Source organism: Vulpes vulpes, chromosome 16 (genome assembly GCF_048418805.1).
Source record: "Vulpes vulpes isolate BD-2025 chromosome 16, VulVul3, whole genome shotgun sequence".
Taxonomy (NCBI): domain Eukaryota; kingdom Metazoa; phylum Chordata; class Mammalia; order Carnivora; family Canidae; genus Vulpes; species Vulpes vulpes.
The window spans coordinates 38,234,974-38,250,019 of record NC_132795.1 but is presented as its reverse complement, the minus strand read 5'-3'; the positions used below and the strand labels follow the sequence as shown (position 1 = coordinate 38,250,019).

The following is a 15,046-nucleotide window of genomic DNA, read 5'->3' as shown; positions in this document are numbered from 1 at the left end:
TAGAAACAGATTCTGTGCAAACAGCACTTCCTTAGCCAATCTTTCCCTTACTCCTGCCCCTGTCCCCAGTAGCCTCTGAGCTCTATATACAACTTCATCACTGCTGTAATGTTTCACTACAATTTTTGTTTATGTATTAAATGTGACACACTAACTTTATTCAAAAGCAATTTAAGATTTTTACTTTTATATGCATAAATGCTGTGGGTATCTTTGGGCTCTGTTTTACTACAAGCTCTCGGGGTGGGCATCATAGCCACCGAGAGTGATTCATGGCAGCTAGAACCCATGCGGCTCCATCTCTAATTTACCACTGATTTAATTTGCATTTGCTAGTTTTCTAATAATAGCTAGGAGAAGTCTCCTGAAGAGCCCTAAGAGTGATACAAGTGTTTTAACCTCTTTTTGTGTTATTTAGTTGAACATTTCTGTGTTTTTTGCTCATCTCATTTTTGTGCAAGAATGTTGACATTTGGTATATTCCTCAATTTTGACTCCTCCCATCACAAGGTCTTGATGGCTTGTTCATATTTCATTAAATCCATCAACGTCATGCATTTGTATTTCTATTAACTCAACTTGATCGCGTTTTCCCCCGTGAATACATGCTTCCAACTAATACTGCACATCCAGTAGTCTGAGGTTTACTTTTATTTTTAAAAACTCAACTGTGTTTGTTTTATACCAGGGTTACTTCTAGCTACTTCAAATGGATTGGATAGCGTTCCAGCTCTTCTTAGGCCCTAGAACAGTTTATAGAGCATAGAAAAATACTTAGTCCTTGACAGTTTCATTGTATTTTCCACTAATACTCCCTGGCCCTAGAACTATTTTTGAAGAAAATTCCTTAATAACATTTCATTGGCTTATTTATGTTTGTAATACTTCACGAGTCTGTTTTGGCACTTTTAATTATCCAAGAGAACAATTTACTTCATCAGGACTGAAAAATATTCAGATATATCCCTTTTCTAAATTCTGATTTCTCTTTTGGGAGGGTTTCTTTTATATTAAAATTTTCAAATTTTATATTTGATTATTATTTGTTTTCCCCTCTGTTTCCAACCATCTTTAGATTTATCAGTTGTTTTATTTTGTTTTGCAATTACTAGATTGTGCATTTTTTTCTTCCTTCCATTTTCTTATTTGTTTTACCTTTTCCCTAGCTTTTTCAATTGGAAAGTTGGTTTAAAATTTTTATAACTCCTTCTTAATAATGAAATCATAGAAACCTATTAATTTACTTCTACACCACTGGTCATATTCAGAAAGTGCAATATTTTTAATCTTCGCTATTTGGGTTTTTATGTCTAGTAGTGATTATAGGAGAGTGTGGGAGTATTTTATTTTTTTCTTTTAAAATATTTTATTTATATCAGAGAAAGAGAGAGAGAGCGCGGGGAGGGAGGGAGGAACAGAGTAGAAGGAAGAGAGAATCTGAAGCTGACTGCACGCAGCACAAGCTAATGTGGGGCTCAATCCCAGGACCATGAGTATGACTTAAGTGGAAACCAAGAGTGAGATACTTAGCCGACTGAGCCACCCATGTGTCCTGAGAGTATGGGGCATTTTAATTACCAAGTAGTAAACATTTAATTTGGCTTTTTAATTTTACCAGTGTGATGGCTAAAATGATAAGCATTAATAAGCATTTCTCTGGTTAATAGTGCGGTTAAGTATCTTTTAATATATTTATTTTTATTTTCCTCTTCTGTGAATTGTCTGTATATTGTGAAAAGTCTTCTAATCATTGCTTATTTTTTAATTTTGATCATGGGCTTCTTTATTTACTTTATGTTGCAATCCTTTGTTTTTAATATCTATGACAAAAGCATTCTTCTGATTTTTGGCAGGTCAATTAATTTTATTTTTATTATCTTTTATTGTAAAGACATTTTAATTTGAACATAGCTAAATTTATCATTTATAGGTTGGTATGTGTGTATGTCTGTATGCATTCTTTTTTTTTAAGATTTTATTTTTAAGTAATTTCTGCACCCAGTGTGAGACTCGAAACACAGCCCTGAGATCAGGAGGTGGATGCTCCACTAACTGAGCCAGCCAAGCAGCCCCTGCATGTGTGAATTATCTCTGGGTAATTCTGTTGGATAAGTCTGTTAATTAAAACCATATTGGATTCCTGGAATAATTTGGGTAGAGTTGACATGTTGCAATATTGAGTCTTCCCACTTGTATATATTACAAGTTATCTCAGTAATAATTGATACATCACCCTTAAATGAGTGACCTGCAATGCCTCCTCTGCAACATCAGGCTTTCTTGTATGTGTGGATCTAGTTCTGATTTCTTTGCCTTTCCTGTCATTTCTATGACTGTAACCATTTCACTTACTATATACTACCTGTCTCAGTTACCATGGCTGTATGATAAGGCCTCATATTTCTAGGACAAGTCTCTAATCTGTTCTTTTCTTTTTAAAAATTGTCTTGGCTGTTCTTGGCACTTTGCTTTTCTCTGTACATCTTAGATTTAGCCTGTCAAGTTTAACTAAAAAACCCTCTTGAAATGTAGTTGGAATTTCATGGCATTTATAGACTAATCTAGGGATAATTAACTTTGTAAGTCTATTTATGGGCATTCAAACTGTGCTCAATTTAATTCTATTACAGGCAATGCTGCAGTGTTTGTCCCCTTGTGGCCATACGTGATATACTCTGGGACACAGCTCCTGATATATACCTGTCAATGGACAAATGTGAAAAACATAATATTGAGGGACAAAAATGAAGCACAAAAGGAAATGTATATAGTAAGATACCACTTAGGTCCAACTTAATGTCTTCCCACAAAGCTTTATAATTTTACCCATAAAATTTGCATATCTTTTATAGGTTTTTGTTTTTAAAAAATTTATTGATGTTAAAGAGAGCATGAGCAAGGGGAGGGCCAGAGGGAGAGAGTCTTCAGCTGACTCCCCAGTGAATGCAGAGCTCAATGTGGGCTCTATCTCATGACCCTGAGATCATGACCTGTGCTGAAACCAAGAGTTGAAGGCTTAACCAACTGAGCCACCCAGTTGCCCCTAAATACTAAAATGCTTGAAGGCCTTCAGAACCCTTGGACTGATTTACATCAATAAGAGGACCTGTTTTTGATGTGGTAAAACAAATGTGTTCATCTCCTATTACAATTTCAAGCTCCTGTTGGCCAACTCTGTCAGAGGGAGCAACAAAGCTTCATCTTCTTTTGTAATTTTGCTGCCATCAACACTTCTCCTCAGTTCCTCCATTACATTCTTGTGCATACAAGCCTTCTTTCTAATCATGACACCATCTTTGTAACTGCTGTTGTCGGCATAGCTGACATGAAGTTTCTGTCCAGAAACTCATGTCCAAACTTTGCCCTCACGTCCTCCAATATAACGCAGGTAGAAATCACTGGCTACAGCCATTTCTGTTTCATCTTTTTGTTTGGGTTTACAACTTAAATCACCCATTTATTTTTATCTTTTTAATTTAACTTTACCTTAGGTTTGCCTATCAAGCAGTACATAGTTGGTTTGTATTTTTTAGCTAGTATTTGCCTTTTATCATGGGACTCTAAGGCTTTCGTTCATGTGGTTGTAATTGTTATGTGCAGTCTTCTGCTGTCTTGCTTTTTATCTATTGTGCAACCTTGTTCTTTCTTCTGTGTTTGATCTTTGCTATATAGATTTTCTTTAATTTGCTTTTATTGTTTCCAATGGTCGGGAAGAAATTCTGTCCCTGTTTTAATTTTATAATAGTTGTTACAAGTTTTGTTTTTAGTGAAAAAAGTTTTTAGCCTGTATTTCTAGTTATCCAGGTAAAAACAAAATCATATGATGTGTTTTGCTCTTTTTCTTCCTAGTTTTTGTGAGAATAACTGGGTTTAGACTCAGATGCCTTTGAATGATTTGACATTCTACATTCTATTTTTCAGTACATGGCAGTGGTAGAACGTATTATTGTTTACCAATATTTGTATTCCTTCCTCAGAGGAGAATATATATTCTTGGCCAGTTGAATGACTTGAGGTGTGAATAGAATTTGCTTTGGCTAATAAAACTTTGAGCAGAAGCATTGTGCAGTACGTTTAGGCAGAAGCTTAGGAGACCATTTTCTCTCTGCTGTCACTGTGACTGGTATATTCTCGATGGTTCCTTTGCCCTCATCCTGGGTGCTGCTGGCCTGAGGGTGACTATTATGCAGAGCTCCACTGTCGATCAGCTGGGGACATATACTGTTGTGAGAAAAACTAACGTCAGGTGTTATTGGCCACTAAGAGTTTAGGATTGTTTGCTACCTCAGCATTACTTGGCTTCTCCTAACCGATACAATGATGTTTGGAGAAGTATCTGACAAGAGTTTGGGAATTTGTTTGCCTTCAGAGAATTAATCTAGTAAAACTATCCACAATGTGGTGATTTGTTAATTTTGGTTTTCAAGCAAGAGATTGTAAATGTCTTCTGGAATATCCAAGAACTGTGCTGGGGCAAAGCAGTTATGCTTCCGAAGGACAGGGATTAGTAGTCTTCTTAAGAAATACAGGTAGACTCTTTTCCTCTCTGGCTGCTTGAAGCTCAGCCGCCATCATGAACGACTCAGTAACTATCCAGACCAGGAAGTCCATGACCAACCAACTACTTTACTAGGAACAGATGGTTATTGATGTTCTTTGTCCCAGGAAGGCAACATTACCTAAGACAGAAATTCGGGAAAAACTAGCCAAAATGTATAAGACCACACCAGATGTTATATTTGTATTTGGATTCAGAACCCATTTTGGTGGTGGCAAGACAACTGGCTTTGGCATGATTTATGATTCCTTGGATTATGCAAAGAAAAATGAACCCAAATATAGATTTGCAAGACATGGTTTGTATGAGAAGAAAAAGACATCAAGAAAACAGTGAAAGGAATGCAAGAACAGAATGAAGAGAGTCAGGGGGGACTGCAAAAGCCAATGTTGGTGCTGGCGAAAAGAAGAGCTGGAGATTGGACAACGGAAGGAGTAAAGATTCTGCAGTGGCTTTATCTGTGGTGATTGTGCAGATTTTTCATGAGAGGATTAATAAACTACGAACTTAAAAAAAGAAAAAGAGATACAGGTAGAGATGCTCTTGAAAACAAAGTATTCAACAAAGAAGAGTTTTATCCGTATCCTGCAGGCAGCAGGAATCTGGTGGATGGTGTTAAGCACTCATTTATTCATTCAACAAGTAAGTGTTGCCCAATGACTAAGTGCTCAGCACTATTTTTAGTGAGGGTACCAGGTGTGAGCAAAATGAGTTCATGCTCAAATGGACTTTCCTTGTGGCAAGATGACAAGTCATGTGCCAGACACTGTGATAATACAAACATAGCCAGCTCAACAGTCTCCCACAGGACTATCCTTGCTTACTGCCTTAACATTGATTATGAGAAAGTTTTGATCAACAGTTGGTGGTGTAATTCATCCCACAAGTATGTACAGGTGTGGAACTATGTGCAAGATATGTAACATAGTCAGCCTAAAAATACAACATCTGAATGATTGGGGCCAATTTTTCAGTTTAAACTAAAAATATTACAGGCTTGAAATGTGTCTTGTGATTAAAATAAATGTTGATGAAAGGAATTTATTTATTTATTTATTTATTTTTTATTTATTTATTTATAAAAGATTTTATCTATTTGAGAAAGAGAGAGAGAAAGAGAGCATATGCAGTGGGGAAGGGAAGATGGAGGGGGAGAAGCAGACTCCCTACTGAGCAAGGGAGCCCCACATGGGGCTTGATCCCAGGACCCTGGGGTCAGGGCCTGAGAAGAAGGCAGATGCTTCACTGACTGAATCACAGGTGCCCTCATGAAAGGAATTTAAATAATCTTTGTAATAGATTTTGTGTTCTTTGCTCTGATGTTGTAGCTGCTTAAGTTAGCAAAAAGAAAAAAAATGTTAGGTAACAGAAATGGAATTGTCCAAAGAAAATCCCCTGAAAATTTTGAAATAAGCCAATACTGTCAAGATAAATTATTCTAGGGCAGCCCGGGTGGCTCAGGGGTTTAGCGCCACCTTCGGCCTGGGGCGTGATCCTGGAGACCCGGGATCGAGTTCCGCGTGGGGCTCCCTGCATGGAGCCTGCTTCTCCCTCTGCCTGTGTCTCTGCCTCTCTCTCTCTCTCTCATGAATAAATAAATAAAATATTTTTTAAAAAAGATAAATTATTCTAAAAGGCAGAAAGGAAACTGCAATTAAAGAAAATGAACAGACGAGGGAGCTGCAGATAGAATTTTAACTATATGAATGCAACAGTTTTTGTATTGAGATTTCTGATATATACCAATATAAATGATCACAGTCATTAAAAATTGTATTACGCATAAAAATGACATATTTCTGTATCTGTGAATTGGTAGTGTTTTCTTGGGAGAAAATGCAACAGAGTAAATGCTAGATTTGTGATGAAAGATATTTGCATTCAGAAATGTTTCTTTTATAAGGAAACCATGTTTCCAAGATTACTCCAATCTGGGGGGAAAAACTGAATAATACAACACTTTAAAAAGAAGAATGATTTCTCTGGCTTTGCCACCATCCACTCTGCATAGACACATATCTGAAAAGTGGTTTTCGTGTGATGTGCTATGATATTTATTTGCCTTCTCTTTCACTGTTTTGCTGATCATAACTTTTGTGTGCAACACCTAGGTAAGGCCATTACTAGTGGTTCTGGGAGATGTCTACACTGATACTGCCCTGCTGTATTGATATAAGTTGTGCTAATATCTGTGCCAAGGGCCTTTTGTCACTGCCAGTAGTGCTGGCATGGTACCCATTGACTCTACAAAATATTGTCACAAATGCTACTTTTCCATAGCTCCCTATTCTCTACTCATTTTTCATCCTAAATAGATCTCTTTAGTCTTATTTCCATCAGGCCTCAGAATATGTCCAGTCTTGCTTAAAACGCAGAATAAAGGCAATTTAGAATCAAGCTTGAATCTCAAAAACTTTTAGGGCAATTTTATTGTTATTCTTTGCAAAAGTCAGAGACAGAGAGGGGCCCTCTACTGGTGAGTAAATCTGAGACAGTATCTAGTCTGAACTTGCTCATGGAAGTAAGGATTTCCAGTAATTATTTCTCAAATCATTATCTATAATTTTTCTCATTCTTCAAATACATAAACAGTGCTGTGCTATGCTGCTTTGCTGTTTTCTGGTCTCAGATCAATTCTATGTGCATGAACAAGTTTAATTTAGGCACTACTTACCTCTAAAAAGTAACTTATGCTCTTTGGAATGTATATAAAATTCTTTCTTTGTCCTTTATAATACAGTTGTCCATTCATATCTCACATTTCTATATCATGTCTTGTGAGCAAAGGCATTGGCCATCTTTGCTCTGGACTTTGTTTCAAGCAAACAGCTTTGGAAGATGGAGATAGTGTCTTCTTCTGGAACAAAAGCAGGGCTGCTCCTTGTCCAGTATCAGAAAGGTAATGATTTAATTTGGGGCAAAGAATCCAGGCAGGCTTACCACCCTTTATAAGAGGTTTCTATGCTTGATAAAAACATGCTTCATGTGCAGCATCCTCTTTCAACCTCCACCCCCGTACATGTACATATATTTTGATTATGCTGGTGGATCATGCCTCGTTGTATGCATTTGTCAAACCTCATTAACACTTAAAATGAATGAATTTAATCGCATTAAATTGTACCTGAATAAAATTGATTTAAAAGATGTGGCACCTATAACAGAACAGAAAAGAACTGAACATAGTGAATCAGGTTGATTACTCATTGGCAAGAAGTAGAACTGGGCTGTTCTCTACTTTGGTGTATGCTCTATTGAGCTTCCATGAATTTTATTGGTGGAGTATGCAAAAATCTTTATTGGGCAACCACAGTGTGCAGAGTGCTGTGCTATGAAGTAGATGGTATCTGCCTTTTGAAATATCCTCAAATTACCAAACAGAAACAATACGAATAGGTCATATGAAAATAGAATAGACAATAAGCACTATACTTTTCTGCCTCACCTATGAAGTTACAAAGAATGTCAGTAGCAATTATTGGGAAGCACAAATTACTTTTTTAAAAAATATTTTATTTTTAAGCTCTCTCTTAAAATTAAAACTTGAACCCAACATAGGACTGGAAATCACAATTCTGAGGTGAAGAGTCGCATGCTCTATCGACTGAGCCAGCCAGGTGCCCCAATACAAATTACGTTTTAAGAGATTGGTTATAATAGTTCAACTAAAGAATAAAGAATACTTGTGTTTAGATAGTTTGGAATTAGAGTTAAGTAACAGAAAATGTAAGCTTGTAGCATTATCTGGTTTATAAGGTTTTTGAACCATAATCCCTTTTACGGAAAAAAAAATCTGTGATTCTATTACTATGAATACTTTTAACTGCATTCAGCCAACATTATGTGGGCTTTGGGTCCATGAGTAATAGCTGACATTACCTCTTGTACTCAAAACACATATTATGTATGTTTTACTAAAAATATGTTTTGTGCAATCATGTGTGCAAAAAGCCACTAGAACAAAGGGAACTTGCTGTGGAACAGTGATTTGCATTGGAATTCCTCACAGGAAGAAAATGAAAGGTAAAATCTTGAAAGGTAAAATCTTCTGCAGGATTTATTCTGTTTATGCTGCCTTCTTAGGAAGAACTGTTGATAACCACTTGTTTAGCATTAGGATATAGATGGATCTTGAGGTATTAGAAGTTTTTCCAATTAAATTTTATTTTGTTTCTTGAGGAGATTTGTAAACTTCTAAACTTGTCTTTTGTTGGCAGTGAGATGACTTGAATGAGGAACAAAATCAATGATTTTTCTGAGGAAGAAATGAAATATACTTTAAAGAAGTTTTAAAACATTGAGATTTAATTGACATATAACGTACAAGTTGTAGGTGTACAACATAATGGCTTGATACATGTATGTATTGCAAAATGATTACCTGAATAAGTTTAGTTAACATCCATCACTGCAGGTAGTTATGCATTTTTTTTTCCCTATGGTGAGAATTTTTAAGATCTACTCTCTTGGCAACTTTCAAATATACAAACACAGACTATAGTCACCATGCTGTACATTACATCTCTAGGACTTATCTATCTGGAAGTTTATATCTTTTTTTTTTAAAGATTTTATTTATTTGATGGAAAGAAAGAGAGAAAGCACAAGTAGGCAGAGTGGTAGGCAGTGGGAGAGGGAGAAGCAGACTCCCCATTGAGCAGAGAGCCTGATGTGGGCCTCAAATCCAGGAGCCCTGCATCATGACATGAGCCGAAGGCAGACACTTAACCGACTGAACCCCCCAGGCACCCCAGAAATTTGTATCTTTTGACCACCTTCACCCATCTACCCCAGCTCCTACCCTCTGTCTCTGGCAACCACTAATCTGTTCTCTATATCAATGAGCTCCTTTTTTTTTTTTTTTTAGATTCCACATATAAGTGAGGTCATATAGTATTTGTCTTTCTCCGTCTGACTTATTTCACTTTGTAGAATGCCCTCAAAGTTCATCTATGTTGTTGTGAATGACAGGATTTCCTTCTTTTTTATGGTGGAATAATATTCCACTATATTATTGCATACTGTTGGTGGGACTGTAAGTTGGAATAGCTACTATAGAAAACAGTATGGAGGTTCCTCAAAAAATTAAAACTTGAACCACCATATGATCTAGCAATTTCACTTCTGGCATTTATCCAAAGGAAACAAAATCACTAACTCAAAAAGATATCTGCACCCCCATGTTCACTGTAGCATTACTGACATTAGCCAAGACATGGAAACAAACTAAGCAGTCATCAACAGATGAATGGATGAAGAAAAAAAATACACACATATATACACACAGACACAAAAATTCACATTATTCTGATTGTCACACATAGTTGCACACTGTCAAACACACTTAATGCCTTATCCAGAGTAATGACCTTGTAATAATAATTTGCATATGGCCAAACTAGTTTCCATATTTTCTTTTCTTTTAAAAAAGATTTTATTTATTTATTCATGAGAGACACAGAAAGAGAGAGGCAGAGACACAGGCAGAGGGAGAAGCAGGCTCCATGCAGGGAGCCCAACGTGGGACCCCATCCCAGGTCTCCAGGATCATGCTCTGGGCTGAAGGCGGCGCTAAACCGCTGAGCCACCCGGGCTGCTCAAGTTTCCACATTTTCTGATAAAAGATATTGGATAGGAGAGTATAAACACATTTACTGCTTGGCAATGATTATAAGATTTAACAAGTAAGTATTGTCTTTCAGGGATTTGAAGTGGACATTTGTGAATAGAGATATCCGCCCCCCCCCCCCCCGCCCCGCCCGGGGTCTTTGGATGCTGTAAGAAATAGGTACTGCATCTGGAAAGCTTTAATTTCAAACATGTGTGATTGTAGTTGACAGCATTATGGCTCCTAAGAAGATTCATAGTCCCTAATCCCTGGGACTATGAATATATTACCTTATGTGGTATAAGGGAACTTTGCAGATATAATTAAGGTTACTAATCATTTGATGTTAAAAAAGGGAGATTCTTGGATTTTCTAGGTAGATCCGACACAAACACATGAGCCCTTTATTCAGAAGAAGGCATAAGAGGAAGTCTGAGATGCAAGAGAAATTAGGTTGATTTGAAATTCTAGAAGGATGTGGAGCACTGTTGCTGGCTTTGAAGGAGAGGGCACAAGTCAAAGATAGTAGGCACCCCCTAGAAGCTGCAAATGACCGCTGGCTTGCAGCGAGTAAGAAAATGTGGATGATTGTGTCAGCAACCTGAATGAGCCTGGACATGGATTCTCCCTCACTGTCTCCAGAAGAGTCCAGGCCAGACAGCATCTTGATGGGATTTTAACCTAAGGATTCATCTGCGTGCCCCTGGAATTCTAGCCTCCTAACTGTGAGATAATAAAAGGGTGTTGTCTTGGGGCACCTGGGTGGCTCACTGGTTGAGCGTCTGCCTTTGGCTCAGGTCATCGTCCTGGGGTCCTGGGATCAAGTCCTGTATTGGGCTCCCTTATGGGGAGCCTGCTTCTCCCTCTTCCTGTGTCTCTGCCTCTCTCTATGTATCTCTCATGAATAAATAAATAAAATCTTTTTTTTTTAAAAGGGGGTGTTGTTTTAAGTCACTAAATTTGTGGTAACTTGTTACAGCAATAATAGGAAACAAATACACTGGCCATGTGTAGAGGTTAGAAAGATGGCCACTGGAGCTGCCATGACTAAGCTGCCTTCTAAGAATGAACTCAGTTTAAGGAAAGAGAGAGTTGGAGTACTCAGGGTTTTCCTTTGGCAGTGTGTCAGCATCAGAAGATCGAGACAATTTTGAGTATATAGATCTTTGTATCTACTCAAATTGCTTGCCAGTTTGGCTCTTTGGACGCACACTTAAACTTCAGTTTTGGGGGCTCCTGGGTGGCTCAGTAGGTTAAGTGTCAGTCTTTGGTTCAGGTCATGATCCCAGGGTCCTGGGATGGAGCCCTGTGTCCAGGTCGGGTTCCCTGCTCAGTGAGGAGTCTACTTCTCCTTTTTCCCCTCTCCTTCCTCTTCTCCCTGCTTGTGCTTTCTTTCTCTCTCTCTCTCTCAAATAAATAGTTAAAAAAAAATAAACCTTAGTGTTCAATAAAGAAATAAAAAAAACTTGAGCTATTTCGCAAAAATTTGCATAAGACCCTGAAGCTATTCATGTTCCTTTTTCTATTTTTTATTATTTTATTATTATTATTTTTATTTTTTATTATTTTAAAGAGTTATTTATCTTAGAGAGAGAGAGAGAGAGAGCATTGGGGAGGGGCAGAGGGAGAGAGAGACTGTGCTGAGCTTGGAGCCTGACTTGGAGCTTATTCTCATGACCCAGAGATCTCGACCTGAACCAAAACCAAGAATCTGACGCATTGCTCCACTCAGGCGCCCCTATTTTGCTTTGTTTTTATAGCACGTGTATCAGCCTTTAGCAAAACTGAGTTAAAGTTACATTCCTTACAGGAAGGTTTCTACTGACACATGCAGACACTCACAGTGTGCAGAGAAGGCTGAGCAATGAGAAAGCCACTTCAGAGAAGACTCAGTGGAGGAACATGTTTCTAGACTTCCCATTGAATCCATGGTGGTCTCAGTAGCTTTAGAATTACAGTATTTATATGTTGCTGATCTCTTTTTTTTAAAGATTTATTTATTTTAGGGAAAGAGAGTGAGCAGGGGTGGAAGGGCAAAGGAAGACAGAGAGAGAGAGAGTCCAAGCAGACTTCCTGATGAGTGTGGAGCTTGACAAGGGACTGCATCTCATGATCCTGAGATCATGACCTGAGCCCAAATCAAGAGTTAGACATTTAATGGACTGAGCCTCCCAGGTGCTCTGTTTGTTGGCTTTTACTTAAGTTGTATAATTTCTCAGATAAACTAAAATTATTGAACAAGATGGTATAAAAATCTGTATCGCCAAGCTTTGAAATATATAACCTAAGTGTAAGATTGGAGACCATGCCCTAATTCACATTAAAAGGTACTGGAATCCAGCATTGCTTAAAATTTTTAAATATTGAAGCAATTACATATTTTGGTCTAAGGGGGCTTCTTTTGATTCAAAATCTTGTATTCCCTAAGGGTAATAGAACTTAGCTTCATGCTATTTATATGTTGAACTTGGGGCTATAGAAATTTCTTTTACCAGAAGTAAGAGGCATTAAATAGATATGGAAAAGCCCCACAAAGTCCTGAGAAAAAAGATCTCCAAGTGACTTGTATGGAAATCTGGAAATGATTTATGAAATCTTGGCTAGGTTGTGTGTATATGTATGTAAACTTTCCTAATCCTTTAAAAAAATTTTTTTAAAAATTTATTTATGATAGTCACAGAGAGAGAGAGAGAGAGAGAGAGAGAGAGGCAGAGACATAGGCAGAGGGAGAAGCAGGCTCCATGCACCGGGAGCCCGACGTGGGATTCCATCCCGGGTCTCCAGGATCACGCCCTGGGCCAAAGGCAGGCGCTAAACCGCTGTGCCACCCAGGGATCCCTCCTAATCCTTATTTTACTGTTGTGGGTTGCTTTTGCCAAAAGTTGCAAAATAAAACTTGTTTATGTGGACAAAGGAGCTTTCTAAAAATGTAGTTTCAAGTAGGAGATTTGGGATTACTGGGGTAATTCCAGGAAAGAGGGAAACAAGGTAGAGATGCAGAAGAAAAGTGGAGACAGGAAGAAAGCGCAGAATATCTGGGAAGCAAGGAGCACTCTGCATTGCAAAGCTTCTGTTGAAAGAAATGAAAGCTATTACTGGGACCAGTTAGATTGTTAGTCAGGATTCAGTGCAGGGAACAGAAACCACCCTAGATAATCAAAGCAATAAGGAATTTAATACAGGGGATTATTCCAAATTCCAAATTCCAAAATTATTCCAAAATTTTTAGAAGAGACTAGGAGCAGAAACTAGGCCGGGTCTCCAGAAAATGTCTTCAGAATAGTAGAGAACTCGTCTACAGGGTTGCTACCATCGTGAGGACACATAAAGACTGTGCCAAAGTCAAAGCTGTCACCTCTAATGCTGTGCTTTCCTCTGGATACTTAGGAAACCAAAAAAATGTATCCTTCTAGCTATGCATAGCTTCTACTTGTAGGGATTCAGCCCAAGATGCTGCTGCTTCCACCAACTTGCCTTTAAATACCCAGGAATCTGAAATAGTCCTTTCCAAAGTAAGATTTGCTAGTGGATTGCCAAGAATTGACTGGATGATGACCTGACTGGTTTCTGCCTTTGAATTTTGCCCATTGCCATAGCTTGTGCACAAAGCCTTAGGTCTAAGGGGGTCAGAGTAATACTTTCAGCTTCTGGTTTCTCCAGCTGCAAGGCAAGTGGATAAGACTTTGTGAGCCAGTCCACAACTTCCACACATTTCTCAACTTAGTAGAAATCTGGGGACACACAACGAAGGAATTTAACTCAATCTTAGAAAAATAGCTCAATATAGAGTGCCTACCATAGTTCATGAATACTTCAAACCACTTTTACATATAGTATCTTGCTCAATTGTCTCAATGACCCTGTGAGAAATTATCTCCTATTTATATAGGAGGAAATTGAGGTACAGAGAGGTTAAATTACTGGACAAGTGTCACAGAGCCAGTAGTTTGAATTCATGAATGACGTTCTTTGATACTACATCATACTGCTGCTTCTTTAAAATTTTTTTTAATTTAAATTCATTTTGCCAACATACAGTATAATACCCAGTGCTTGTGTTATACTGCTTCTTGAAGACAGAATCGAGGTAGGATACCTGGAGATGTTAATGCTTCAGTTAAGCAGGAGGATGAATAGTAGTTTTTCAGGTGAGAGAGATAGGAAAAAGCTTTTGTGGGAAAGCTATGGAGATATGATGGAGCACAACTCATTCAGTAAACTGCTGATGGTTTTGTTCAGCTGCTTTGTATGGCGTGGGATGAAGTAGCAAAAGACGGCATTACAAAGGCAAACATGAAATCAATCCTAATAGGCCTCTGAATTCTGCTGAGACATTTGAATTTTAAACTGACTGGATTTTCAGTCAATTTTTGAAAGATTAATATAATTACATCATGGACTATACATTAAATGGGGGTAAGACAGTAGTTGTTTAGGAATTGATATTGTCTGGATGAGAAATGAAAAGAGGGTGGAAGAGCAAGAGGACATAAGGAAAATGTAGATAGTAGGATCACAGCTACATAGTGACCAATGGGAGGTAGAGGAAAGACTGGGATTATCTCCAGATTTCTGGTTCCAGAACCATTCATTCGGTTATGGAGGGGAGGAGGGAGCTAGGTAGGTTCCATTCTTGGTGATGCTGAAATTGAAGTACCTGTGGAGTATGACTGGAAATTGAGGATAGATCCCTGACTCCAGCCACCAGAAGTGAAAAATAGAACCAGAAACATTCTGACTGTAAAGCCCCTGCCCTGGACAGCCCCGGGAGGAAAACAAATCTGCAAGCAATCTGTAGCTTATGGGGAGGTTATTGGGTTAATGTTTTTAGGCATCCCTCAGATGCATCTTCTCATCGTGGACGAAGAGAGATATTCATC

At 38.1% G+C, this 15,046-nt stretch overlaps 1 long non-coding RNA gene and 1 pseudogene across 1 annotated transcript in view; one reads left to right on the top strand and one right to left on the bottom strand.

The window, feature by feature from the left end:
• The window catches only part of LOC140595844 (uncharacterized), a 37,669-nt gene that overhangs the window by 5,477 nt on the left and 17,146 nt on the right, over positions 1-15,046 (bottom strand). The window lies entirely within an intron of this gene.
• On the top strand, positions 4,640-4,894 carry LOC112922242 (small ribosomal subunit protein eS24 pseudogene; annotated as a pseudogene).